The 27,014-nt window shown below is 37.5% G+C and overlaps 1 pseudogene; it reads right to left on the reverse strand.

Annotated features, from left to right (window-relative positions):
* Positions 1-283: 283 nt before the first annotated feature.
* LOC124993623 (tubulin-specific chaperone A-like) lies at positions 284-15,239 on the reverse strand (annotated as a pseudogene).
* Between the last annotated feature and the right edge of the window lie 11,775 nt (positions 15,240-27,014).

The raw sequence follows: 27,014 nt of genomic DNA on the forward strand, positions 1-27,014 counted from the left end.
AGAGAAGAATGGGGGAACTTTAGATTATGTAGAAGGAAATGAGAGGGAGGGGGTATGAAAAATGGTGGAATGAGACAGACATCATTACCCTATGTACATGTATGATTACACGAATGGTATGAATCTATATTGTGTACAACCATAGAAATGAAATGATGTACCCTGTTTGTGTACAATGAATCAAAATGCAGTCTGTAAAAAATTAAAGGATAAATAAAAAAACACACTGAATTGTAGACTGGACCCTAGGATTTAAAGTAAAAACACCCTGTACAGAAAAGTTTCAGGCTTCTAACTTTACTGAATCCAGTACTAAACGGGCTTCTTGATATCCCTCAGCTTCTTCCAAGTCTTTTTCAGTTTCTAAAATCCACTGAAGATGGGTACACGCAGCTCCTCGCTGCGCTGGCAATCTGGGACAGTCATCCGGGATTCCTGAGGCACTCTGCCTGCTTTTTAATGGCATCATTTTCACCATCTTCAGCTTTCATTTTTTTCAATCTTTTCTTCTTGTTTGACTTCTTTTTCATACATCACCTTTTCTTTGACCAGTCGCTTCACTATGCCAGTCTTGATCTGCCTCACCCGAGGACTGGCCGTGGTCCCTTGAGCTCATTTTCTTTATCCATGTATCCTTGGAGGGAAACAGGTTTTTTCCATTTCTTAGCTGTCGTGAATGCTGTGGCGATTAACGTGTGGTAGGGGTCTCTCTATCACACGGGCTTTGTTTCCTGTGTGTGTGTACCCAGAGGTGGCATTGCTGGATCCTAGGGTACTTCTATTTCTATCTTGCTGAAGAACTTCCACACTGTTCTCCACACAGCCCCACCATCCTCTCCACCATGTGCACACACCTCCCCAAAGACTTATCTTTAGGCGTTTTGATCATAGCCATCCTACCGGGTGTGAGGTGGTATCCCTTTGAGGTTTCAACTTGCATTTCCTTTAAATACCTTTAAGTACTTGTTGACCCTTTGAATGATTTCTTCGGGAAAACACCTATTCATCTTTCACCCATTTGTAAATTAGGGTTTTTTTTATTCTTTGTTTGTATTTTGCTATTGAGTTGTATGAGTTCCTTATATATTTTGGATATTAACCCCTTACTGGATGTATGATTTGCAGATATTCTCGCTTGTTCTGTAGGGTGCCTTTTCATTTTGCTGATTGTTTGCTGTGCAGACATTTTATTTATTTGTGTTTTTTAATATATTTTGAGTGGTAGGTGGACACAATACTTTTATTTTTATGTGGTGCTTAGGATCAAACCCAGTGCCTCACATGTGCTAGGCAAGCACTCTGCCCTTGAGCCACCACCCCAGCCCTGTATTTTTATTTTTTTATTAGAGTTTTATAGTTATACATTATAGTTGGGAGAAACTTTTTCTTTATGCAGTCCTACTTCTTTTTGCTTTTGTTGCCTGTGTTTTTGATATTATTATGCTAAGTGGGAAAAAAAAGCAGACACAGAAAGATACATACTGCATGATCTCACTTATATGTGTAACATTAAAGAGTTGAATTCATCAGAGTTCTCCCTAATGAAAGTAGAAGGATGGTTACCAGAGTTCTGGGGTAGAGGAAATGGGAAGGTGTCAGTCAAAGGGTAAAGACTTTCCGTTATGAGTGGAGGATGGTGACTGTCATTAATTATAACGTATTATATACTTGAAATTTGCTGAGAGACTGGATGTGAAGTATCCTCACCACACAGGCACAGAAAGGTGCTTATGTAGGGTGACTGATGTGTTGATTGATTATGGTAATAATCATTTCACAGCATATGTACATATCAAACCATTCTGCCTACTTCAAATGCATGCATGCAATTTTTATTTTTCAATATGACTCAATAAAATTTGGGGGGAAAATAAACTAAATTAAAAAAAAAAGGAAAAAGAATTCCAAGATGTATCACTGAAGAGTAGAGAGGACGGTAGTGTGCACACAGTAGTGTGCTGCCATTGGGTGACAGACTGCCTGGTCTGCCTGCTCACAGTCACCCAGAATGCCTAACTATGGGTTTCATTGCAGAGGGAGGAAAATCTTTACAATTTGTACAATGTTCAAGTATTGCTCATTTAAAATAAAGTTATGTGCGATCTATCAAGATGTATAAATTCTACCGTCATATACAACTAATTAGAACACATAAAATAAAAAAGTTAAAACCAAAAAGTACATTAGAATAAGGCATATTCCATGCTTGTATAATCATACCAAAATGGACTCTACTATCATGTTATCCAAAAAAGAACCAATGAAAAGAAATCACATGGGCTGGGGTTGTGGCTCAGGTAGACTGCTTGCCTAGCACTTGGATTTGATCCTGAGCACCACATTAAAAATAAGTAATTAAATTTTAAAAATAAAGTTCAATATTTTAAAAGAATCACAATAAAGAATAAATTATAGACATAAGGACTTTATGTGCACTGCTGGCCATAATTGAAAAAAAAAAAAAAAAAAAAAAACCTAAAACCACCCCCCAAAACTGACATATCTATAATAGCATTCTCTGGAATGTGTATATGTGTACAGGAAAAGGTTCATTAAAAGGAGTGCTCACATGATCGTGGAGGGCGACAACTCCCCAGATCTACAGGAAGGTCAGCAAGCTCAGGAGAGGTCAGTGCAGCTCCAGCTGAAAGCTGACCACTCAGGACCCCGGTGGAGCTGGAGTTTCAGCTCAAGTCCAAGGGTAGGAAAATGCCATATGCCTATTGGAAGGCACTCAGGCAAGAGAGACTTTGCCTTATTAGGGGAGGGTCAGCCTTTTTGTTCTGTTCAAACCTTCAGCTACTTGGATGAGGCCCATCCACAGAAGAGAGGGCAATTTAATCTGTTGGTCTACTGATTTAAATGTTTACTCTCATCCCCAAACACCAAAAATAATGTTCAACCAAATATCTGGTCATCCTGTGACCTACTTAGATTCACACATGAAATTAATCATTGCAGTTCCCTACAAGAGGGCAATAATGCAGCCATTCAAGTGTTAACTTGGAAGTTCGGGGAAAGTAAGCGGGGTAAGGAGGTAAGTGGAAAACTAAATCACAGAACACTAGGTTGTACCTGGAATCCCACCATGAAATGTGTATACTCATGAGTAAATATTGGAAAGAAGTAGGAAGACGTAAAATAACAATATTGGCTTTGCTATATTAATGAGATTATGGGAAAATTTTTCCTTTAATTTCTTAATAAAATTTTTTCAAATCTAAAAACCAGAAATCATAGCTAAAGGGGTAAAATGGAGACTCAAGCTATAATAATGAGCTGTGTCATCAATAGACTTAAAAGAATCATATGATTATCTCAATAGACACAGAAAAAGATTTTGACAAAATACAGCACCTCTTCATGTTCAAAACACTAGAAAAACTAGGGATAGTAGGAACATACCTCAACATTGTAAAGGCTATCTATGCTAAGCCCAAGGCCAACATCATTCTAAATGGAGAAAAACTGAAAGCATTCCCTCTAAAAACTGGAACAAGACAGGATGCCCTCTTTCACCACTTCTATTCAATATTGTCCTTGAAACTCTAGTTAGAGCAATCACACATACAAAAGAAATTAAAGGGATATAAATAGGAAAAGAAGAACTCAAACTATCACTATTTACCACTGATATGATTCTGTATTTAGAAGATAAAAAAAATTCCACAAGAAAACTTCTAGAACTCATAAATGAATTCAACAAAGAAGCAGGTTATAAAATCAATACCCCATAAATCAAATGCATTCCTATACATAAGCAATGAATCCACTACAAGAGAAGTTAGGAAAAACGACCCCATTCATAATAGACTCAAAAATAAAAAATAGTTGGGAATCAATCTAACAAGAGAGATGAAAGACCTCTACAATGAAAACTACAGAACACTAAAGAAAGAAATTGAAGAAGACCTTAGAAGATGGAAAGATCTCCCGTGCTTTTGGATAGGCAGAATTAATATTGTCAAAATGGCCATACTACCAAAAGTGTTATAAAGATTTAGTGCAATTCCTATTAAAATCCCAATGACATTCTTCATAGAATTAGAAAAAGCAATCATGAAATTCATTTGAAAAAATAAGAGACCCAGAATAGCCAAAGCAATTCTTAGCAAGAAGAGTAAAGCAGGAGACATCACAATACCAAACCTTAAACTATACTACAGAGCAATAGTAACTATTTTGGTATTGGCACCAAAATAGACACGTAGACCAATGGTACAGAATAGAGGACACAGAGACAAACCCACATAAATAACAGTTATCTCATACTAAACAAAGGTGCCAAAAACATACATTGGAGAAAAGATAGTCTATTTAACAAATGGTCCTGGGAAAACTGAAAATCCATATGTAACAAAATGAAACCCCTATCTCTCACTCTGCACAAAAAATCAACTCAAAGTGGATCAAAGACTTATGCACTGTAACAGAGATCCTGCAACTAATAGAAGAAAAAGTGGGACTAAATCTTCCTCAGGTCAGCTTAGAACCTGAAACTTCCTAAACAAGACCCCTAAAGAGCAAGAAGTAAAATTAAGAATCAATAAATGGGATGAATTCAAACTAAAAAAATTCTTCTCAGCAAAGGAAACAATATCTTGAAGAGAGAACCTACAGAAGGGGAGAAAATCTTTACCACATGTACCTCAGATAGAGCACTAATCTCCAGGATACGTAAAGAACTCAAAAAACTTAGCACCAAAAAAAAAAAAAAAAGAATAACCCAATCAATAAATGAGATAAGGAACTGAACAGACTTCTCACAGAAGAAGAAATACAATCAACAAATATATGAAAAAATGCTCATCATCTCTAGCAATTAGAGAAATGCAAATCAAAACTACTCTAAGGTTTCATCTCACTCCAGTCAGAATGGCAATTATCAAGAATACAAGCAACAATAAGTATTGGCCAGGATGTGGGGAAAAAGGTACACTCATACATTGCTGGTAGGACTACAGATTACTGCAACCGCTCTGAAAAGCAGTATGGAGATTCCTCAGAAAACTTGGAATGGAACAACCATTTAACTCAGCTATCTCACTCCTCGGTTTATACCCAAAGACTTAAAATCAGCATACAAGAGTGACACAGCCACATCAATGTTTATAATACAGCTCAATTCACAATAGCTAAACTATGGAACCAACCTAGATGACCTTCGACAGATGAATGGATAAAGAAAATGTGGTACATAAACACAATGAAATATTACTCAGTCTTAAAGAAGAATGAAATTATGGCATTTGCAGGTAAATGGATGGAACTGGAGACTACCAAGCTAAATGAAATAAACCAGTCCCCAAAAACCAAAGGGCAAACATTCTCTCTGACAAGAGGATGCTAATTTATAATGGGGGTGGGTGGGTGGGGAAGAATGAAGGAACTTTGGATGGTGCAGAGGGGGTGGGGTGGTAGGGATGGGAAGGACAGTAGAGTGAGAGAGCCATTATTCCCCTATATATGTGTATGATTACACTAGTGGTGTGACTCAGCACCATGTACAGCCAGAGGAATGAGAAGTTATGCTCCATTTGTGTACAATGTGTCAAAATGCATTCCACTGTCATGTATGACCCATTAGAAAAAATTTAAAAATTGCTATAAAAATAATAATAATAATAAGCTTTGTCTGATTTGTTGTAGAAGATAGCCATTGAATGAATGAGTAACTGATACTGTCTTCACTTGGGTTCCCCCAGAAGCAGCATGTGAGACAAGAATTCAAGTGAAGGCAGTTTACTGGGGAGGTGATGGTTGGTAGGAGGTGAGAGAGTAAGACTGGGCGCAGACACTAACGCAGGGTGCTTTAATGAGAAGGTCACCACTAGACGCATCTGAGTCCACTGGGAACCTCTGGGAGAATGTGTGGACTAGGCTTCAGGTTCGGGTCGTTTAGAGATTCGACAGGAGGTTCGATCCACCAGCCGCCATTTATTGCTAGTTGTAAGGGCTGCCCCTGTGGCATTTCCAAACTGCCCCGAACAGGGGTCTCTCATACCCTGAGGCAGAGTCGCAGGTGCTTGCTGTGAGAGGCTGTGGCATGTTCGGGAACAGGGAGTCCTGAGGGGGCGAGCTGAGTCACTGGGCACCTGTAGGACTTGCCATTCCTGAACACCTGTGTCACTCAGGCACTCGGAGAACATTGGCTCCAATCCCCACAAGAGTTTCACACAGTGAATATTAACGGTGACAAAACTGAAGCCCAGAGAGGCTGTGATCTGCTCAGTCATTCAGGGCAAGGTAGAGAATCAGGTAAGTTCCTTGAGCTACAAGCCTAAGCTATTTTTTCCTTTCTCTTGATACTTCCCTAAGTAAACGCAGCAGGAGATGGATGGGACACTCCCAAAAGTCAAATGGTTCCCGAAAGGTAACTATAGTTCACTAAGATCAAAACAGCCTATCAAGGTCAAATCTTAAAATCTGTAAAAGAAAGCAAGGGAAGGAGGCCATCTACCGTGGCAGGGACACCCTACCAGCTAAGACTCGGATCAGAGTAAGACCACACTTCTCATTCTCCAAAAGATTGAGGAAGGAAATCCGTAGGTGCCATTAGAAAAGCAACCTGCCCATCTCTCGGAGTCCTTCAGTGGCTCCCTGTTGGCTCCTGCAAAGCGCCCTTAGCAGAACGCTCCCTTCCGGATGCAGCCTCTGCCCACCTCCCGCCTTCCACGGCTCTTAGCCACATAGGACTGCTCACAATCCCCAAGAAGCCCATCTCAGTCATACCTGAGCCCCTTACCAGCTGTTTTCACTTCCTGGAATTCCTTTTGCTTCTGTACTCCACCTAATTCCTACTTATTTAAGGCTTACCTTAGGCATTACTTATAGCAAAGTCTCTCTCTCTCGCTAGGCAAGTGCTCTACCATTGGGGTGCAGACACTTATATTCTTTCCACTTATTTTTTTTTCATCTTATGTATATCCTGAGTCTATTTTAGCATATTTTATACCTTTAAAGCAAAGTTTGCACAATACATGTCAATGTCTTTCTGAGAAGTTAGTTACTTGAAAAAAATCTAACTGCTGGGTACAGTAGTGCTCACCTGTAATTCCAGTGGCTTGGGAGGCTGAGGAAGGAGGATTACAAATTCAAAGCCAGCCTCAGCAACTTAGCAAGGCCCTAAGCAACTTATCGAGACCCTGTCTCAAAATAAAAAAATAAAATAAAAAGAACTGGGGAAGTTGCTCAGTGGTTCAGCACCCCTGGGTTTAATCCCTGGTACAGAGGGAAAAAACAAAAACAAAAACAAAGCATATACCTAACCTGTAAGACTTACAGTCTTATGCCATTATTATTTGACTACTGAAAGAAAAAAACAACAAACAAACAAACAAAAAAAAAACCCCGCTGGATTACAATAACCTATCTCAGCAAAAATTTCCAATACAAATTAGAAGGGTTCCAATTTATAAATCTCTCTCTCTCTTTCTCTCTCTTTTCTTTTTTTTTTTTTCTTTTTTCTTTTTTCTTTTTTCCCTTTAGTACTAGTGATTAAACCCAGGGGCAGTTAACCACTGAGTCACATCCCCAGCCCTTTTTATTTTTTATTTTGAGACAGGATCTCTCTAAGTTAGGGCTTCACTAAGTTGCTGAAGCTAGCCTCGAACTTGCAATCCTGGGGCTGAGGTTGTGGCTCAGTGGTAGAGCACTTGCCTAGCATGAGGCACTGAGTTCGATTCTCAGCACTACATAAAAATAAAATGAATAAAATAAAGATCTAGGGGCTGGGGAGATAGCTCAGTCGGTAGAGTGCTTGCCTTGTAAGCACAAGGCCCTGGGTTCAATCCCCAGCACCCAAAAAAAAAAAAAAAAAAAAAAAAAAAAAAAAAGATCTATCAACATCTACAAAAAAAATTAAAAAAAAACCTTGCAATCCTCCTGCCTTAGCCTCCCAAGCTTTCAATCTTAAAAATAAAAAAATACCTCTAAGTGATACATACAAGTATCTCTTGCCAACCTTCCCCTGAGACTCTGATTATTCCACTTTGAGAATTGCTGATGAGCAGAATAATCTAACTTCTGAATATCTCCGTCACTGGGATGAATTTTGTATGTATTTTTTGTAAATTATTAATTATAGATTATGAACATAACAGTTTTTTTACTTCTTCAAATATAAAAGTCTCATTGAATATAGATTTTAGCCTCTTCCCTTCAATTTAAAAATTCCCCACAGCAGCCTCCACATCCCTTCCTCCCCACACCCAAGATGAGAATCACTACTTCCCTAGGGAGCTTTCAAGATGCCGAGCTAGGTGCCACCTCTATGTTCACAAAGCATCTTAGGTACACACCTTTACATAATTCTTTTTCACTCTTTTGGAAACATTGATTTAATAGTTAATTTAAATGAGATGTTAAGTAGTTCCATCTTTTTAAAGGGAATTAATATGTAGTAAGGCTCCATTGTGTTCCAGGCACAGTACTAGTTATGTTTCCTCAGGAGGAAAAAGAGCATAAGGGACTATGTAGTTTATCTGTACGTTTCCAAGTGATGAACTGTAATCCCAGGCCCCATCTGCTTGATACAAGAGTCCTTACTCCTCCAGTAAACTGCATTTCCTGGCTGAGGCAGAGGCTGTGTCTGAGCTCTGTATCCACATGCTCAACACAGTTGCTGAAACATAGTAGGTCTATAACATTTTGGAAGTGAACAAATAAGTCAAAGGCATCAAGAAAAACAACAAAAATCTGAATCAGTGTCACTGAACAAATTAACAATTAAGAAACATTGAGCCGGAAATCTAAATTTCAGGGCATTTGCACAGAAAAATTCAAAACAGATAAGCCATAAAACAATGCAAGAAAAACTAAAAGACCTAGAACATAGATTAGAAAGGTTCAGGTGAAAACAATGAGGGAGGCGGGGGTTGTTTATAGAAAAAAGAGAAGGCCAACTATGTGGAAATCATCATCAGGAAGTAAGCAGAGAAAATACAGCCAAAGCTGGGTGTGTTGGCCACACCTGTGATCCCAGCAATGCAGGAGGCTGAGGCAGGAGGACTGTAAATTCAAGGCCAGTTTCAGCAATTTAGCAAGACTCTGTCTTAAAAGAAAAAAAATTAAAAGGACTGGGGATGTGGCTCTGTGGTTAAGCATCCCTGAGTTCAATCCCTGGTACCATAAACAAACAAACAAATAAATAAATACAGCTGAATAGGAAAACAAACAAACCACAGCATTCTTTGTGGGATCGTTCGTGTCCTAAAAAGTCTCACTTTGAAGACAATCAGCTTCACAAAGATAGGAGTCACATCTCTCTTGCCGTTGTATCTTCAGTGTTTAACACAGTGCATCACATAAGGCAGGACTCAGTCAATACTGTGTTGAATGAATAAAAGAAAGCTAAGCACATATAATGAGAAGACATGTAAAACCCATGCAAATGTCACCAAAGACGGACCCTGGTGGTGATTCTGAAGCACGGACACAAGAGATTCAATCTCTGTTCTGAAATCTAGGGAAGGCTTTTGAGCTCTTCCATCATAGAATCTGATAAAAGTGGCACTGTGTCATCCCTTAGGTTAAGTCAGAAAGCCAGTGACACTTCCCTCTGGTTTTCTTGGACCGCTTGCTCACTTTCCAGATCTTTCCTCCAAGAGCCCAGTCATCACCTTGTGGGAACCCCAGGTCCAGTGGAGAGACCCCCCACAAGCACTCCAGCTGACAGACTGCACAGCCCAGCCTCGGGTTATCCCAACCAGGCAGCAGGCATGTCAGTGATGAGAGGGACCCCAGATGGTCCGTCCTCCTACCACAGCAGTCTCCTCTTGCAGAGACCAGGACACTGTGAGGCAGAGACAGGCTGACCCTCCTGAGCATTCTCTGAATCACTGGCCCACAGAATCCATATGCATAATAAAATGATGGCTGTATCACACTGTCAGTTTTGGCGTGACTTGATATGTAGTAATAGAAAAATCAGAACACTCTCTATCTTTTCTAAAGATACTCCATGTCAGATGTTTAATTTTTTTTTTATAAAGCAGGATTTTATGAATTATAAGTAAAAAAGGAAAAAATAACTTTTAGAGATCCAAGGGTAACAGTGAAGACTAGCCCCGAGATGCTGGATAAGAGGAAGTCTTAAGAGGAAATTGAAGAGTTCTGAGCTATTGCCTATTTAGGTTGTATTCTCTCTTTGAAGGCAGAAGAAAACCAGGCATGACCTACAAAATCACACACGCTCAGAATTCCCAGAGCATCCCTGAACAGCATAGACCATGATAAGGAGCAGGGGAAAGCAATGAACACAAACACAGAGTGAACGCAACACAGAGAATAAAAATAAAGATACAGATAATCAGAAGAGGGAAACAATTTAAACCTTAGCAAGGAAGGATTTTAATATTGCAAATATAACCCAGCCTGGGGAAGCATTTTTCTAATTGTAGGTCACAATCAATTAGTGGGTCATGAAATCAAATAGTGGCTCTCAATCCACTTAAAAATAAAGCGATAGAATATACTGGAATATAATGGAGTGAAAACACTAGAGTTCAGCCTAAGGATGCTTAGCAAAAATTGTGCATATGGCACAATTCAATGAATAGGGATAGAGAAAGGGATGTGATGAATTCAGGAACAGGTTGGGATTTGTCTTTGTTTCCCTGGAATGTGGTGATCAATTTGACTGTCATCACCGCAGGAGGGTTAATGTTGAACAGTTGTAGCTAATGTCAGAGCAAAGTTTAGGATAATTTTATCCACTGTTGGAAAAATTGTTCATTTCTAATGAATCTTAGATAAGAATTTTCAGTGTTTTCCGAAAAAAGCATCATTATATTCACTATATTTTAAGTTTGTGACAATTGTAACCGTTTAATTGAATTCATACAAAATGTTTTAAAGTTGATTATTTCAGAGAAAAAAAAATGATCAAGTGAAAAATACAAAGGCAAGCTCAAGTTGAACTGCTGGATGTGGGAAAGATAAATCATGACAAGATCAAGAAAAATGCTTATTCTGGAAGTGAGTAAATGTAAGACCATTTAAAATATGGTTGTATGAAATATTTGAAAACCACTGAACATGATCACAAGGTACTGTTTGTACTGGTGTCCTCACAAATGGAAGCATAAGACCCTCAAAGAGAAAGATGCTTGGGAACAGCAGCAGTGATCAGCCCTTGAATATTTAAGAAGAAAATGATCTAAAGTTACTTGAGCAGTTCCAAAGTCATCCTATGACTGTTAGTCATAGAAAGCACTGTTGCCAGCATATTTTAGTTGCATATTGTGTGTGCTCCCCTGTCCTGTGATTAATGTTGGTTAAAAAAAAAAAAGTGTGACAAACTCAGTCCAGTCACAACTCTAATGGACCAGACTAAAAATCTGAGTCACCTCGTCAGTCAAGGAATCATAACCAGATAAGACACGATTGTTAATGCATTAAGGCAGTTATAAATACTGCCTCTGACCCTATGACCAGCTGCAAAACTAAGGACTGTAATACTTAGGAACATTTCTTCCTTCTTTCTGTGTGTGTTAACCAACTGTTCCTTCCCCTGCCAGTCCCTGCCATATGACATAGGACATGTGAATAGTAACTAACTTCATATCTCAATATTTAAATTACAGGATATCAAGGGGTTTGTAACTCAACTAAAGAACAAACTCCTTTAGATTAGGTAGAGGGGACTGAAGAGAGGAGTAGGGGTGTCGGGGTAGGAAGGGTAGGAGAGTGAAACAGACATTATTACCTCACATACATATATGACTGCATGACCCATGTGATCCTACAGTATGTACAATCAGAAAAATGAGAGATTATGCTGCATTTATGTATGATTTATCAAAATGCAACACAAATGGTATGCCTTGACTCCATGTACAATAGAGAAACAACATGTATCCCATTTGTTTACAATAAAAAAATGCATAAATACATTCTACCGTCATGTATAACTAATTAGAACAAAAATTATTTAAAAATAAATTAAAAATGAATTAAAAAAAAAACAAACTCACCCAACGATAAATAAAGGGACTCTGTCTACTCTTTTTGGGAAAGGGCTGGCATGCTTTTTTGTTCGAACGAGGGAAATGTACATCATGTTAGGCAGAACCATGACCGTGTTCTGTGCTTTCCCTGGAAATTAAGTTTGATTATAAAAGGTATATAGGGGGGCCAAGTGGACAAGGGCTGACTCTGGTGACTATGCATTATATCAACTTAGCTAAAATCTCTTTCATTTTATTAGCTACATATTGCAGAATCCCTTTCCCTGCATATTTCTAATAGGCCATGAGGGATTTGGAAGGCAGAAGTGAAGCGGCAGCGACTTTCATGAAGGAGAGCTGAATTTTGGGGTCATGTGAGGTGCTGCTGCATTTCATGTGTGTTCTCAGCAGGCAGTTGTGCTGGTGTGGGCAGCAGCCAGGTCACAGTCCTCCAGACACTTGGGGTCTCTCCTTTAGCTTCACAAACCCTGGGTCAGGGCTCTGTGCAGCTTTGTCAAGAATTGCACTAACAGAAAGAGAGAGAGAGAGAGAGAGAGAGAGAGAGTTTAAAAGGGGGGAATCACATAGAAATAGAAGCTAATAGAGCAGAGGAAGTGGATCAAGAGAGAGGGAAGAGCCAGATGCCTTGGTGCACACCTGTAATCCCAGCCGCTCGGAGGCTAAGGCAGGAGGATTGTGAGTTCAAAGCCAGCCTCAGCAACTTAGCGAGGTGCTAAGCAACTCAGTGAGACCCTGTCTCTATATAAAGTACAAAATAGGGTTGGGCATGTGACTCAGTGGTTGAGTGGCCCTGGGTTCAACCCCAGGTACACCCTGCAAAAAAAAAAAAAGAGGGAGGGAAGAGAGGAAGGCATGGGGAAGGACTGGGCACCAAAATCTACCAGATTATGCTGTCGGTGTACAAATATACCTCAACGAACCCGGCACGTATAGACATATATGTATATAATTATAACATACTAATTAAAATAGTACTAATAATAATGGAAGCGAGATCAGTAGAGTAGAGCAAGCCTATTGGGGAGGGAAGAGGAGGGAAAGGAAAGGGGCATGAGATTGGTGAAATTATGCGCATGTGCAGACATGGCGTAATGAATCCCACTGCTGTGTATAATTATAATGCAAGGATAAAAAATATTTTTTTAAAAAAGAATTGCATTCACTTTTCTGAAGGTCATCCACATAAATGAAGTGGGTGAGAAACAATGGGGGCTCCAGCGAGACAGATACGTACTCCAGCTTGTTCCTGTTCTTGGGCTTCACATTCACCACCTCTTCTTGATTGCAGGTTGCCCTGAGGCAGGGCCACTGACTTACATAGACTGACTAGCCCACTCCCCCAATTCTGTCAGGTCAAAGCCCTTAGTGGCTCTGCTTCCCTGGTGGAACCTTAACTGGTGGCCCTCTCTACTTGGCCTCAAGTGCTCCTCCTGCCCCAGCCTCCCAAGTAGCTGGGACATGGCAGGCTGTAGTTGGATACTTCTATCAGGAAATGTCTGGTTGCCTCAGAATGTGACAGTAGCAGCCACTGATTATCAATACTGAGATCTATTATTTCATTATTGTTTGCAAAATGACAATATCATGCTTTCTTTTTTTAGTAGCTATACTTCTGTAAAGAGGAATGAAGCAACTGTTTTTCACCTTGAGTACAAATCATATAGGAAAGGCAGGATAAATACCTTTTCCCCTCTTGTATTGCTACATTCTGAAATAATGATCTGGTCCCCTGGCATCTTCCAAAGATGATCAATACATTTTGTTTATCACATTATGAGCTCATGAATTTGAATTGAGGAATTTCAAATTATCACAGTTATTAATCTTAAGGACATTTGGGGAGCATTTGAGCAGTTGTGCTATTTTGGGACAATAAATGACTCTTCAAATGGGTTCTGTGCCACTTTAACATATCTGTGGTAGCCTTTAATGGTTTTCTTGTTTCTGAGTGTTTCAGGCTCAATTTGTTCATTTCCTGCCCCAGACATGGAATCAATTGTTTCTCCAGAGAACTCTGGTTTAAGTGCAAAGTGAATATTGGATATAACATTCTGGACAGAGCGCTCACTTTTCAATGGAACAGGCTAGGAAAAGCTGCTTTTTGTTTTCATTTTTAAAATTTAGATTAAATAATTTAAACTGGCACATAAAAGTAAAAATTGTACCTATTAATAAGGTACCAAGTGGTACATATACACAATGGAATATTACTCAGCCATAAATAAGAATGAAATTATGGAATTTGACAGTAAATGGATGGAACTGGAGACTATCATGTTAAGTGAAATAAGCCAGTCCCGAAAACCCAAAGGCCAAATGTTCTCTCTGATATGGGGATGCTGACTCATAAAAGGCAGGGTTCACCCAATTGGACAGGGGGAGACTGGGGGAAGGGAGGGGAGATGGAAATTGGAAAGACAGTAGAATGAATTGGATATAACTTTTCTATGTTCATATATGAATACACAACAAGGGTAACTCCACATCACATACAACCACAAAAATGGGAAGTTATACATGATATATGTGATATGTCAAAATACATTCTATTGTATCTCTAAAAAGAACATATAAATTTTTTAAAATTTATTTTTATTGTAAACAAATGGGATACATGTTGTTTCTCTGTTTGTACATGGAGTAAAGGAATACCATTTGTGTAATCATAAATTTACATAGGGTAATGTTGTTTGATTCATTCTGTTATTTTTTCCTTCCCCCCCAAATTTTTTTTTAAAATGGGGTGCCATGTGATGTTTTCAAATAAATATACATTGTATAATGTTTTAATCAGGCAAAACATATCTATCTCCTCAAACATTTATCACTTCTTTATGTTGAAAACATTCAGAATTCTTTTCCTATAGGCCTATTGAAAATACAGTATGTAACTGTTATTTATGGTCACCCTATAGTGAAATAGCACATCAGAATGTCTCATCCCTCTCTAACTATAACTTGGTAGCAGTTAATTAACCTTTCCCCAGTTCTGTCTCCCCTCTCCTTTCTCCAGTCTCTGGGGACCACTATCCAACTCTCAACTTCTTTGAGTTCAACTCTTACTTTTTGCATATTAGTGGGTTCTTTTTTTTTTTTTTTTTTTTGGGTGCTGGGGATCGAACCCAGGGCATTGTGCTTACAAGGCAAGCACTCTACCAACTGAGCTATCTCCCCAGCCCCCCCTTTTTGCATATTAGTGAGATCATACAGTACTTGCTTTTCTCTGCCTGATTTATTTCACTTACCACAATGATCTCCAGTTCCACCCATGTTACCCCTAATGACAGAATTTCATCTTTCTTCATGGCTAAATAGTGTTCCATTATGTAAATGTGCCCCATTTTCTTTATCCATTCATCAACTGATAGGCACTTGGGTTGTTTCCAGTTCTTGGCTATTGTGAAGAGTGCTGCAATGAATGTGGGAGTACAGATGTCTCTTTAGACAACTAATTTCATTTTCTTGGAAAATATCCCAGGAAGTGGGATTGCTAGGTCACATGATAATTCCATTTTTAATTTTTTGAGGAATACTGTTTTCTGTAATGACTGTACTAATGTACATTCCCACCAATAGTGTGTGAGACTTACATTTTCTTCATATTCTTGACAGCACTTATTATCTCTTGTCTTTTGATAGCAGTCATTCTTACTGAAGTGTGATGATATCTCATTGTGACTTAATTTGCAATTCCCTGATGATTAACAAAGCTGAGCATTTTTTTCCATATACCTGTTATCCATTTGTATGTCTTCCTTTGAAAAATGTCTTTTTAGGTTTATTGCCTTTTGGTTTTTGTTGTTATTGTTGTTTTCTTTTTTTGCAGTGCTGGGGATTGAACCCAGGGCCTTGTGCTTGCAAGGTAAGCACTCTACCAACTGAGCTATATCCCCAGCCCTATTGCCTATTTTGAAATCAGGTTATTTGGTTGTTTGATTTTGTTTTTGCAGTGCTGGGGATTGAACCTCACACATGCTCAGCAAGCGCTCTGTCATTGAACTACATCTCCAACCCCAGGGTGGTTTTGTTTTTAGCTATTGAGTTTTTTGAAAACTCATATTTCTCTTATATAAATAATTCTTTTTTTTTGAATCTTTATATCTTCTGGATATTGGTCAGATGTATAGTTTTCAGTTATCTTTTCTCATTCTGTAGGTTGTCTCTGCACTGTTAATTATTTGCTGTTCAGAAGTCTTTTAATAATTGACTTATACAGACTGTATATAATTGACTTATAGTCTATATGATTGACTTACAGTCCATATGACTGACTAATCCACTCCCCCAGGTCAAAGCCTTTAGATTGCCCAAAGTGACTCTGCTTCCCTGGTTGAGCCCTAACTGATAGCCCTCTCTCCTGGGGCTAAATATCTAACCCCATTTGTCTATTTTTGCTTGTGTTTCCTGTGTTTGTGGAGTCTTAGCCCCAAATCCTTGCCCATTCCAGTGTCCTAAAGTGACTTCCTTATGTTTTCTTCTAGTAGTTTCCTAATTCAAGTCTTAAATTTCAGCCTTTACCACATTTTGAGTTTATTTATTATTTTTTCCACACAAGGAGGAAGCTTTATTCCCTGCTGGGGTTGGGAAGGCAGACTCGGTGCCTCCCTTCAGTGCACTCTCAGGCTTCTGCCAGTTCTCTCAGTCTGCTTCAGCTCATCTTGCCTCTTTTCCTCCGTGGCTACCTCCTCCCTCATCTGCCTGGGGTTTTAGGTGTAGCTCTTGGCTCCGTAGGCCATTCTGAGGACCACAGTGGAGTAAGTGGCCAAGACTGATAAGCAGAGAGACCTGCACAGTCTTGCCCCTTGAGTTGATTTTTATTATTGTTAAGAGATAGAAGTTTAAGTTTCATTCTTCTGCATGTGAATATCTAATTTTCTCAGCATCATTTATTGAAAAGACTCTTTTCTCCTCTGTTTTCAGCACCTTTGTAGAATATCAGTTTTCTACATGGGATTACTTCTAGATTCTCTATTCTGTTCCATTGGTTTGTGTGGAACAGAAAACCATGCTGTTTTGATTACTACAACTTTGTTGTATATTTTGAATTCATGTACTGTGATGTCTCCTGCTTTGCTCTTTTTGCTTAACCTATAAGCCTATAGGAGGAAAACTGCAATACCCCAGATCTACACTGCTAGAGGGGAAGATATGTAAACAACATGAAAAAACAAGGAAAGAAAGTGTTCCAAACAAACCAAGATTCTATATTAATAGAATCCAATGACAGCATGTTAGAAGAAATGTCATACAACGAGTTCAGAACATACTTAATTAAAATGATTCACAAAGCAAAGGATGAGATAAGAGAGCAAATGCAGGCAATGATCAGTTACTCCAGTAAATGGTTAAAAGAGCAACTGCAGGAAGCAAACGATCATTTCAACAAAAATATAGATTCTGAAAAAAAAAAAAAAACCCTCACCAAACAGAAATTCTTGAAATGAAGGAAACAATAAACCAAATAAAAAACTCAATGGAAAGCATCACCAACAGACTGGATCACTTGGAAGGCAGAACCTCAGACAATAAAGACAAAATATTTAATCTTGAAAATAAAGTTGACCAAACAGAGAAGACTGTAAGAAACCATGAACAGAACCTCCAAGAACTATGCGATATCATGAAAAGGCCAAATTTAACGATTATCAGGATTGAGGAAAGCACAGAGATACAAACAAAAGGAATGAACAACCTATTTGATGAAATAATATCAGAAATTTTCCCAAACCTGAAGAACGAAATGGAAAATCAAATACAAGAGGCATACAGAATACCAAGTGTACAAAATTACAACAGATCCACACCAAGGCACATTATAATGAAAATGCCTAACATACAAAATAAAGATAGAATTTTAAAGGTTGAGAGATAAAAGCATCAGATTACACATAGGGGGAAACCATAATGGATATCAGCAAATTTCTCAACTCAGACCCTAAAAGCTAGAAGGGCCTGGAACAACATATTTCAAGCTCTGAAAGAACATGATTGCCAACCCAGCAAAACTAACCTTCAGGTTTGAAGATGAAATAAAATCCTTCCATTATAAACAAAATTTAAAAGAATTAACAAATAGAAAGCCTGCACTACAGAACATTCTCAGCAAAATATTCCATGAGGAAGAAATGAAAAACAACAATGTACATTAGCAAAGGGAGGATCTACCCTAAAGGAAAAGCCAATGAAAGGAGAAACCAAGTCAAATTAAAAACCAAAAATAACCCAAATGACTGGGAATACAAATCATATCTCAATAATAATCCTGAATGGCCTAAATTCATCAATCAAAAGACATGGACTAGCAAGCAGATTGGATTAAAAAGCAAGACCCAACAATATACTGCCTTTGAGAGACTCATCTCATAGAAAAAGACATCCACAGACTAAAGGTGAAAAGATGGGAAGAAAACATACCATGCACACGGACTCAGTAAAAAAGTGGGGATTTCATCCCTATATCAGATAAAGTGAACTTCAAGCCAAAGTTAGTCAGAAGGAATAAAGAAGGACATTTCATACTGCTTAAGAGAACCATAAATCAGGACATATGATCATAAATATTTATGCCCAAATGACAGCACATCTATGTACATCAAACAAATCCTTCTCAATTCCAGGAACCAAATAGGCCACAACACAATAATTCTGGGTGACATTAACACACCACTGTCACCACTGGATAGATCTTCCAAACAAAAACTAAACAAAGAAACCATAGAACCCAATAACACAATAATTTAGACTTAAATAAATAGAATATTCCATCCATCAATGAGCAAATACACTTCCTTCTCAGCAGCACATGGGTCCTTCTCTAAAATAGACTATATGTTATGCCACAAAGCAGCCCTTAGCAAATGCAAAAAAAAAAAAAAAAAAAAAAAAAATAGAGGTACTACCTTGTATTCTATCAGATCATAATGGAATAAAATTAGAAATTAATGACAAAATAAAAAACAGAAACTACTCCAAAACCTGGAGAATAAATAAGATGATATTGATGAAGCATAGATAACAGAAAACATCAGGGAGGAAATGAAAAAATTCTTAGAGATAAATGAGAATGATGATACAACATGTCAAAATCTCTGGGACACTATGAAAGCAGTACTAAGAGGAAAATTCATTGCATGGAGTGCATTCAAGAAAAGAATAAAAAGTCAACAACTAAATGACCTAACAATACATCTCAAAGTCCTAGAAAAAGAACAGAACAACATAAAAAGAAGTAGAAAACAGGAAATAATTAAAATCAGAGCTGAAATCAATGAAATTGAAACAAATGAAATAATTCAAAAAATTGACAAAACAAAAAGTTGGTTCTTTGAAAAAGTAAACAAAATAGATAAACCTTAGTCACACTAACAAAGAGAAGGAGAGAGAAAACTCAAATTACTAAAATTCATGATGAAAAAGGAAATATCATGACAGATATCTTTGAAATACATAACATAATTAGAAGGTACATTGAAAATGTATACTGCAACAAAAGAGACATCGATGAATTTCTAGATACATATGGGATCCTCCAGAACTGAATCAGAAGGACATACACAGTTTAAACTATTTCAAGCAATGAAATAGAAGAAGCCATCAAAAGCCTACCAACCAAGAAAAGCCTGGGACCAGACTGATTTTCAGCTGAGTTCTACAAGACCTTCAAAGAAGAACTTATACCAATACTCCTCTAAGTATTTCATGAAATAGAACAGGAGGGAACACTTCCAAATTCATTCTATGAAGCTAGTATCACTCTGATACCAAAACCAGACAAAGACACATCAAGGACAGAATACTTTAGACTGATATCTCTGATGAATATAGATACAAAAATCCTTAACAAAATTCTGGAAAATCACATACAAAAACATATTAAGAAGATAGTGCACCATGATCAAGTGCAGTTCATCAGGGAATGCAAGATTGTTTCAGCATCCAGGAATCAATAAATGTAATTCATCACATCAATAGACTTAAGGTTAAGAATCATATGATTATTTCAATGGATGCAGAGAAAGCATTTGACAAAATACAACACCCTTCATGCTCAAAACACTACAAAAAAATAGGGATAGTAGGAACATACCTCAACATTGTAAAGGCTATTTGTGCTAAGCCCACGGCCAACATCATTCTTAATGGAGAAAAACTGAAAGCATTCCCTTTAAAAACTGGAACAAGACAGGGATGCACTCTTTCAACACTTCGAGTCAACATTATGCTTGAAATACTAGCCAAAGCAATTAGACAGACCAAAGAAATTAAAGGGATATGAATAGGAAAAGAACTCAAGCTGTCACTATTTGCTGATGACATGACTCTATATTTAAAGGATCCAAAAAACTCCACCAGAAAACTTCTAGACCTAATAAATGAATTCAGCAAAATAGCAGGATATAATATCTTGTTGTTTATTAATAGCAAATTTTATTTCCTTTTTCTATGTTTTGAAAGGGTTATGATTTTTTCAATTTACATGTTAGGAAGGATAGTTTTTTGTGATATGGGCTGTAAGTATGTCCCTTGGTTTTTTAAAATTTTGTTTATGATGCTTCTTTCCATAAAAAATTGATTTTTATGTAACAAAAAGTACCAGTGAAATAATTTATGACTTGGGGATTTTGAGTCATGAAAGTTTAGATAGTTCTTGCTAACTTCAGATTTGTAAAGAAAAATTTTTCTAGCTTTCTTCTTATTATTTAATGGTTGTGTTATTTTAAAAATATCTTTGGTACATATAGAATTTATCATGGTATATGAAGTAAGGCAGGGATATTACTTATCCCTATAACAATTATTGACTACTTCTTTTTCCCAGTAATTTGAGATGATGTCCTCTTTATACATTCAATTACTATATATATCTGAGTATTACATCTGGACATTCTGTTTTGACAATAGACCAGTATGATACTCTTAAATTATTTAGGCTTTTTAAAATGCCTTAATGTGTTCTAGTGCTGGTCCCACTTCTATGTTTATTTTTTTCACTAAATTTAGCATCAGGTGATATAGCTTAAAATTGTTAAGTTTTCATTGAGATTTTGTTAAATTTACAAATTAATTTACACAAGAATATTGCCCTTCTATGTGTAGAAAGGCTATTTTTTTTACTTCAGAGGTATTTTAATTTTTATTTTTAATAGGTCTCATTTTTATTGACAAACATATTAATGTATTTTTTGTTACTGCTATATATGAAATCTTTTCTTCCATTAAATCTTCCAAAAGATTGTTTGAATATATGTAAACTACTGATTTTTGTATTTTGATTTTGTACTTGGTAATCTAATTGAGCTATCTTATTGTTTGTAAGCTGTTAATAAAATACCTTGAATCTAAAAATTTTAAAATTTTAAAAAAACTGAATAAAAAAATTACTATTATAAATGAGATTGCTTTCCTGATTTCTATTTCAGATTATCATTATTGGCATATAGTAATGCTACTAATTTTTGTGTATTGATTTCATATCCTGCAACTTTGCTAAATTCATTTATTAGTTCTAATAGGTTTGGGTCAAGTCTTTGGGGTTTTTACATGTAAGATCAAGTCATCTGCAAATGGTGACAATTTGACTTTCTCTTTTCCAATTTGAGTGTTCTTTATTTCTTTTTCTTGCCCTCTTATCCTGGTTAGGGATTCCAGAATTATGTTGAATAAAAGTGAACATTCTTGCCTTTGTTCCAGGTCTAAGAAAGTTTTCAGCTTTTCCTCATTCAGTATCATGTTAGCTTTTGACTTATTATATGTGGTTTTTATTGTGTTGAGGTACAGTCCTTTTGTATCTAATTTGCTCTGCATTTTATCATAAAGGATTGTTGAAATGATCATATTTTCATTGTGGTTTTTTTGTCATTATTTTTGTTTGTTTGTTTGCAGTGCTGGGGATTGAACTCAAGTTCTTGTACATAATTAGGCAAGCCCTCTACCCATGAGCTACATCCCCAGTTCTGCTCACATGTTTTTTGTCCTTCATAATTTTGTTGGTGTAGAGTATCAGGTTTATTGATCTGCATATGTTGAACCATCCTTGCATCCCTAAGATAAATCCCACTTGATCATGATGAATAATCTTTTTAATATGTTTGTGAATTCAATTTACTATTATTTTGTTGACAATTTTCACATATATGTTCATCAAGAGTATTGGTTTGTAGTTTTCTTTCTTTGTAATATCCTTGTCTGGTTTGGGTATAAGGATAATGCATTGGGGAATGTGTTTGGAAGAATTCCACCCTATGCAATTTAAGAAATTGATAACTGAAACATTTAGGAAGATTGATATTAGTTATATTTTAAACATTTGGTGGACCTCATGAGGGAAGACATCTGGTGCTGGGTTTTTCCATGACGGGAGAGTTTTTATTACTGATTCAATCTCAATCTCATTCAGGTGTTCTATTGCTTCATGATTCAATCTCGGTAAGATGTATATGGACAGGAATTTTCTCCCTTCTGAGTTATCAAATCTGTTGGCATATAGTTGTTGAAAAGTTCCTTTTAAATTTTTATTTATTATGTATATATGTAAGTATGTATTGAGCTGGAGTCTCACTGTGTTGCCCAACTGGGTCTCAAACTCCTGGGTTCAAGTAATCCTCCTGCTTCAGCCTCCCATGTCTTTGGGATTACAGATGTGCACCACCACAACCAGCCCCAAAGCTCTTTTAAAAAATAAAATAAAATAAAATACATCATGAAATCAAACACAGGAATACAGGATTTTTTTTTAACCTCCCCATTCTTAATGTATTTCACTCTTTTCTCTCATAACCAAAAACCCAACATAATCATTCTTTTGCTTTATCCATAATGCATATAGAACAATATTAGATTGACCCTAATATAAAAATTATGATTGCAGAAAACAGTTTAAGTTTTTTTTTTTTTTTCCTTCGGGTATATCCCACTAAGAATATACAAGGCCTGAGGGTGCAGCTCACTGGTAGAGCACTTGCCTAGCTTGCACACGCAAAAACTCCCCAGCACTGCAGAAAAGTATACAAATTATAGAATTAAACTCATCTGAAATAATTTGGATTTGTGTGGTTATGCTCCCAACTGAATACATAGTTAGATTTATTTATCTTATTTTGCTTTTGATATCCAGGGATTGATTTTTTTTAAATTACATACTCTATAATTATGTAGAATGTTTACATGATTTCATAGTTAAATGATCAAACAAGATATGTTCAGGGGCTGGGGTTGTGGCTCAGTGGTGGAGCACTTGCCTAGCATGTGTGAGGCCCTGGGTTGGATCCTCAGCACCACATATAAATAAATGAATAAAATAAAGGTCCATCAACAACTAAAAAAAACTGAAAAAAATATTTTTTAAAAATGATATATTCAGAAGGGTTTGACTCCTATCCTGTTTCTGCAATCCTTTCCTTCGCTCTGGCAGACCATACTACATTTTGGTTGCTTTTGTCATTTCCTAACATATCCGAGATGTCACTCTGTACCAGAGTATAAAGGTCTTCTTTCTTCTTACATCTGCAGGGTATTCCATGGGATGGATATACAGGGTTAATCCCACCGATTCCCTCTTAAAGGATATTTGTGTTATTTCTTGTCTTTTGTTATTATATGTAATTAAATAATTGACCTTTTAGAAAACTTTGTTCAGAAGTTGGAGACACCCATCTCCAAATCTGCTGGTTGTTTTCAGGGAAAGTACTAAGCAGGTTGCTTGAACCTGTAAGCCAGATTCATATCTTTCTAGTACCACTATTTCCCAACTTTTGTTTTTATCTTATTTGGAATTTCTCCATGCCGTATTTAAATATTAATAATACTTAATATGAACTTTTCTTACAGTTTATCATTCATTGCCAGAATATACACTCTTGTTTGAAAATTTTATTTCCTGTATAATGTCACATTATGTCACCGTGTGAAAATGTATTTCTTATTGTGAGTTACAGTCAAAAGTGCAATCAGCAGGGGACAGAAATAGCAGTGAGTGCTGATAATTGAGGGTCACATTTTGTTTTTCAGTTCCTTAGCCCCAGTTCCCCTAAAGCCAGTGGTGCCGACCTTGCCACACCACGAGGTCACTTCTCAGCCCTCACTTCAGGCTTGGTGTCAGAGGTCAGCCCTGCCTTCCTGCCCCACCGTCTGCCCGACGTCTACACCTTTCTCTACACTATGCACTGATAACCTGACTGTCACCATCTCTTGACATGACCCATGTTGCCTTGTCATTCTTGTGGCTGGTGAGTGAAGGAAGGGTCTCTCTCTCTCTTTTTTTTTTTTTTTTTTTTTTTTTTTTGTGCTTCCAAGATGCATTACTTTTTTTAAATTTTATTTTTACAGACTGCATTTTGATTCATTGTGACAGTCCACTGCTGCCACTGCCACTTCCGCCCTCTGCCTTGGTGAGCATGTGCCCTAGTCAGCACAGATCGGAGGGGCTGGTGGGAATCTGAAGGTTGATACGATTGCATTTCAGGGGTTGTAAGGATGGAGTCCAGGTCATGCTGCCTCAGGGAACCTCGACTGCCTACTTGGACTGTTGTCATAGTCCCTGGGGTCTCTCAGATCTGAGACCACAGGTTAGTTTTCTCTCCATTCCAGCTTCCAGTGAAATGCAGGCAGTCATCAATTTCATGGGCCACCCATTCACACATGGAGCCTGTGGAGGTCCATCAGGGTGTCACTAGGTGGGTAGAGTCACTAAGGGGACTCAGTCACTCAGTCACTAAGGCCACTATGCAGTAGTGGGCTGGGCTTGGGGGAAGAACCTAGTTTTCCTTAACCCCACTATCCAGGAAATCAAAAAGGTGATTTCTCAGACTTCTCCACATACCTGATCTTATGTTTCTACAAATACTCAGATCTTCCAAGGAAAATAAAGCAAGACACAAAACTGGGTAATCTAGAGGAAGCTCCACTTAATTGTTTGGCAGGGGAAGATAGGACCTTTGTGAAGAATATCTCTGGCTCCCCTTCCACGTCCACCTGCCACACAAGTGGCTAAGAGCCAGGAAAGCAAATCACTTTCTCCTTGCCCCCTACCCACCACTTCTGGCCAGGAAATCCTGATTGGTCCCCCAAATTGTACCTGATTCTTCTCCTTGTGGGCCCTCTTTCTGTGTGTGTGTGGAGGGGGGCGTTCAAGATAGGTCGTTAAGGGTGGTATTCCTAAATAACAAAAAGTATACCAAGGGGTCTGGATGTGGCTCAGTGGTAAAAGCAGTTGCCTAGCACATGTGATGGCCTGAGTTCAATCCCCAGCAGTGCCAAAACAAACAAACAAAAAGTATACGAAGAAAGAACTAAAGAGAGAGAGCAAATGTTTAAAAAATGGATCTCATGATGAAAAGTATTTATATAAAAGACCTGCTTATATTAAAGAAGTACAGAAGGATGGTGGTGCACACCTGTAATCCCAGTAACTTAGGAGACTGGGGCAGGAGAATCACAAGTTTGAGGCCAGCCTCCGTAACTTAGTGAGACCCTCTCTCAAAACAAAAAATTAAAAGGGTTGGGGGTGTGGCTCAGTGGTATAGTACCCCTGGGTTCAATTCCAAGTATCAATCAATAAATAAATAGACAGGAGGATAAGTCATAACAGTTTTTTGATAGGATACAGAAGAAAAGAATAGAAGTGAACTTTCAGATTGATTTTCTTTTGTTTGTAGATTTGACTTAGGACCAATGTAAATATTTTGCATAATTATGAAGCAAAATTAAGTTTTAGAAATAATCTCTTAAAAATTGAAAGCAAAACAAAACAAATGAACCTAAATGTAAATCAAGTTAGTGGCATAGACACACATAGGGGGCCTATTTCAGTGAGTTAAAAACATAGTAATTTGATTGCTTTTACCAGTGGGATACATCCTAAGAACGAAAAGAACTGCTAAAGAATTTAAAACTGTTTATGAAAATCATATTTTGGTGGCTGTGCTAGTACTGTTATTTGGAGACTGTTGGCTGCGTATTATGTGGTGAAGAAAGTGAGCTTTTACGTGCTATTCCAGGATCATTCTCAGTTTCTCTGAGAACCAGGATTCTCAGCATAGGAAAGTGAAGGTGCGGGTGTAAGACAGAAGAGCTTAAGTGGAAACCCTGAATGTGAAGCATCGTAATATATTTATGAAGAAATAATCTCAGGAAAAAAATAAGTATTTTTTAGTCTGTTCATTTCAAAATTCTGAAAACAATGACCAACGAATAATAATGAGCATAATCCAAAGTTATGATTGTGATCTTAAAATATCATTTTCCACTCTAAGAAATTAGAATTCCTTGAAGAAGTAAATGACTGACCCCATGGCTTGTGCAGCTTGGAACACCAAACAGCAAGAAAGTTATCAAAAACCACTGAAGTCTTGTCAAAAGGGCTTGGAAGCCCACTTTAAGAGCCCTGTACTGGCTAAAGATGGGACAATTTATCCAATACATGAAAATGTTCAAATGAACATCAATTCATAATCAGACTAAAAATAGTCACTGTGGGAATCTAGTAAACAATTCTTCATTTTGAGAACTGCTAAATAAAAGAACAGAATTAAGCTGGGCGTGGTGGCACTCACCTGTAATCCCAGCAGCTCAGGAGGCTGAGGCAGGAGGATCACAAGTTCAAAACCCGCCTCAGTAACTTAGTGAGGCCCTAAGCAATTTAGTGAGACTTGTCTCAAAAAAAAAAAAAAAGAGAGGGATGTGCTATGGACATAACTCAGTGATTAAGTGTCCCTGGGTTCAATACCCAATACCAAAATAAATAAATAAATGGACAGACTTAAGCTTTTGTTTTCCCTTGGTGATCTATGCCAAATAGTAGATGAGAGGAAGTTTCTTTATGAAAGTATTCCAGCTAATAAATGGAGAAGGCATGATAGAATTTGAACAACCAAATATCACATACCTCTTGATAAAACACAATACCACTCATGAAGTTGTCATGAGGAAAACAGAAATTGAACTTGAACATGACCAAACTTCCATATCCAATCATCAATTTATAGGACAAAAAAATGTGAGAGTAGAGAAACATGTTAAACGGCACCAAAGGGATCTGGGGGTGTTGCT

This window comes from Sciurus carolinensis, chromosome 9 (genome assembly GCF_902686445.1).
Source record: "Sciurus carolinensis chromosome 9, mSciCar1.2, whole genome shotgun sequence".
Classification (NCBI taxonomy): domain Eukaryota; kingdom Metazoa; phylum Chordata; class Mammalia; order Rodentia; family Sciuridae; genus Sciurus; species Sciurus carolinensis.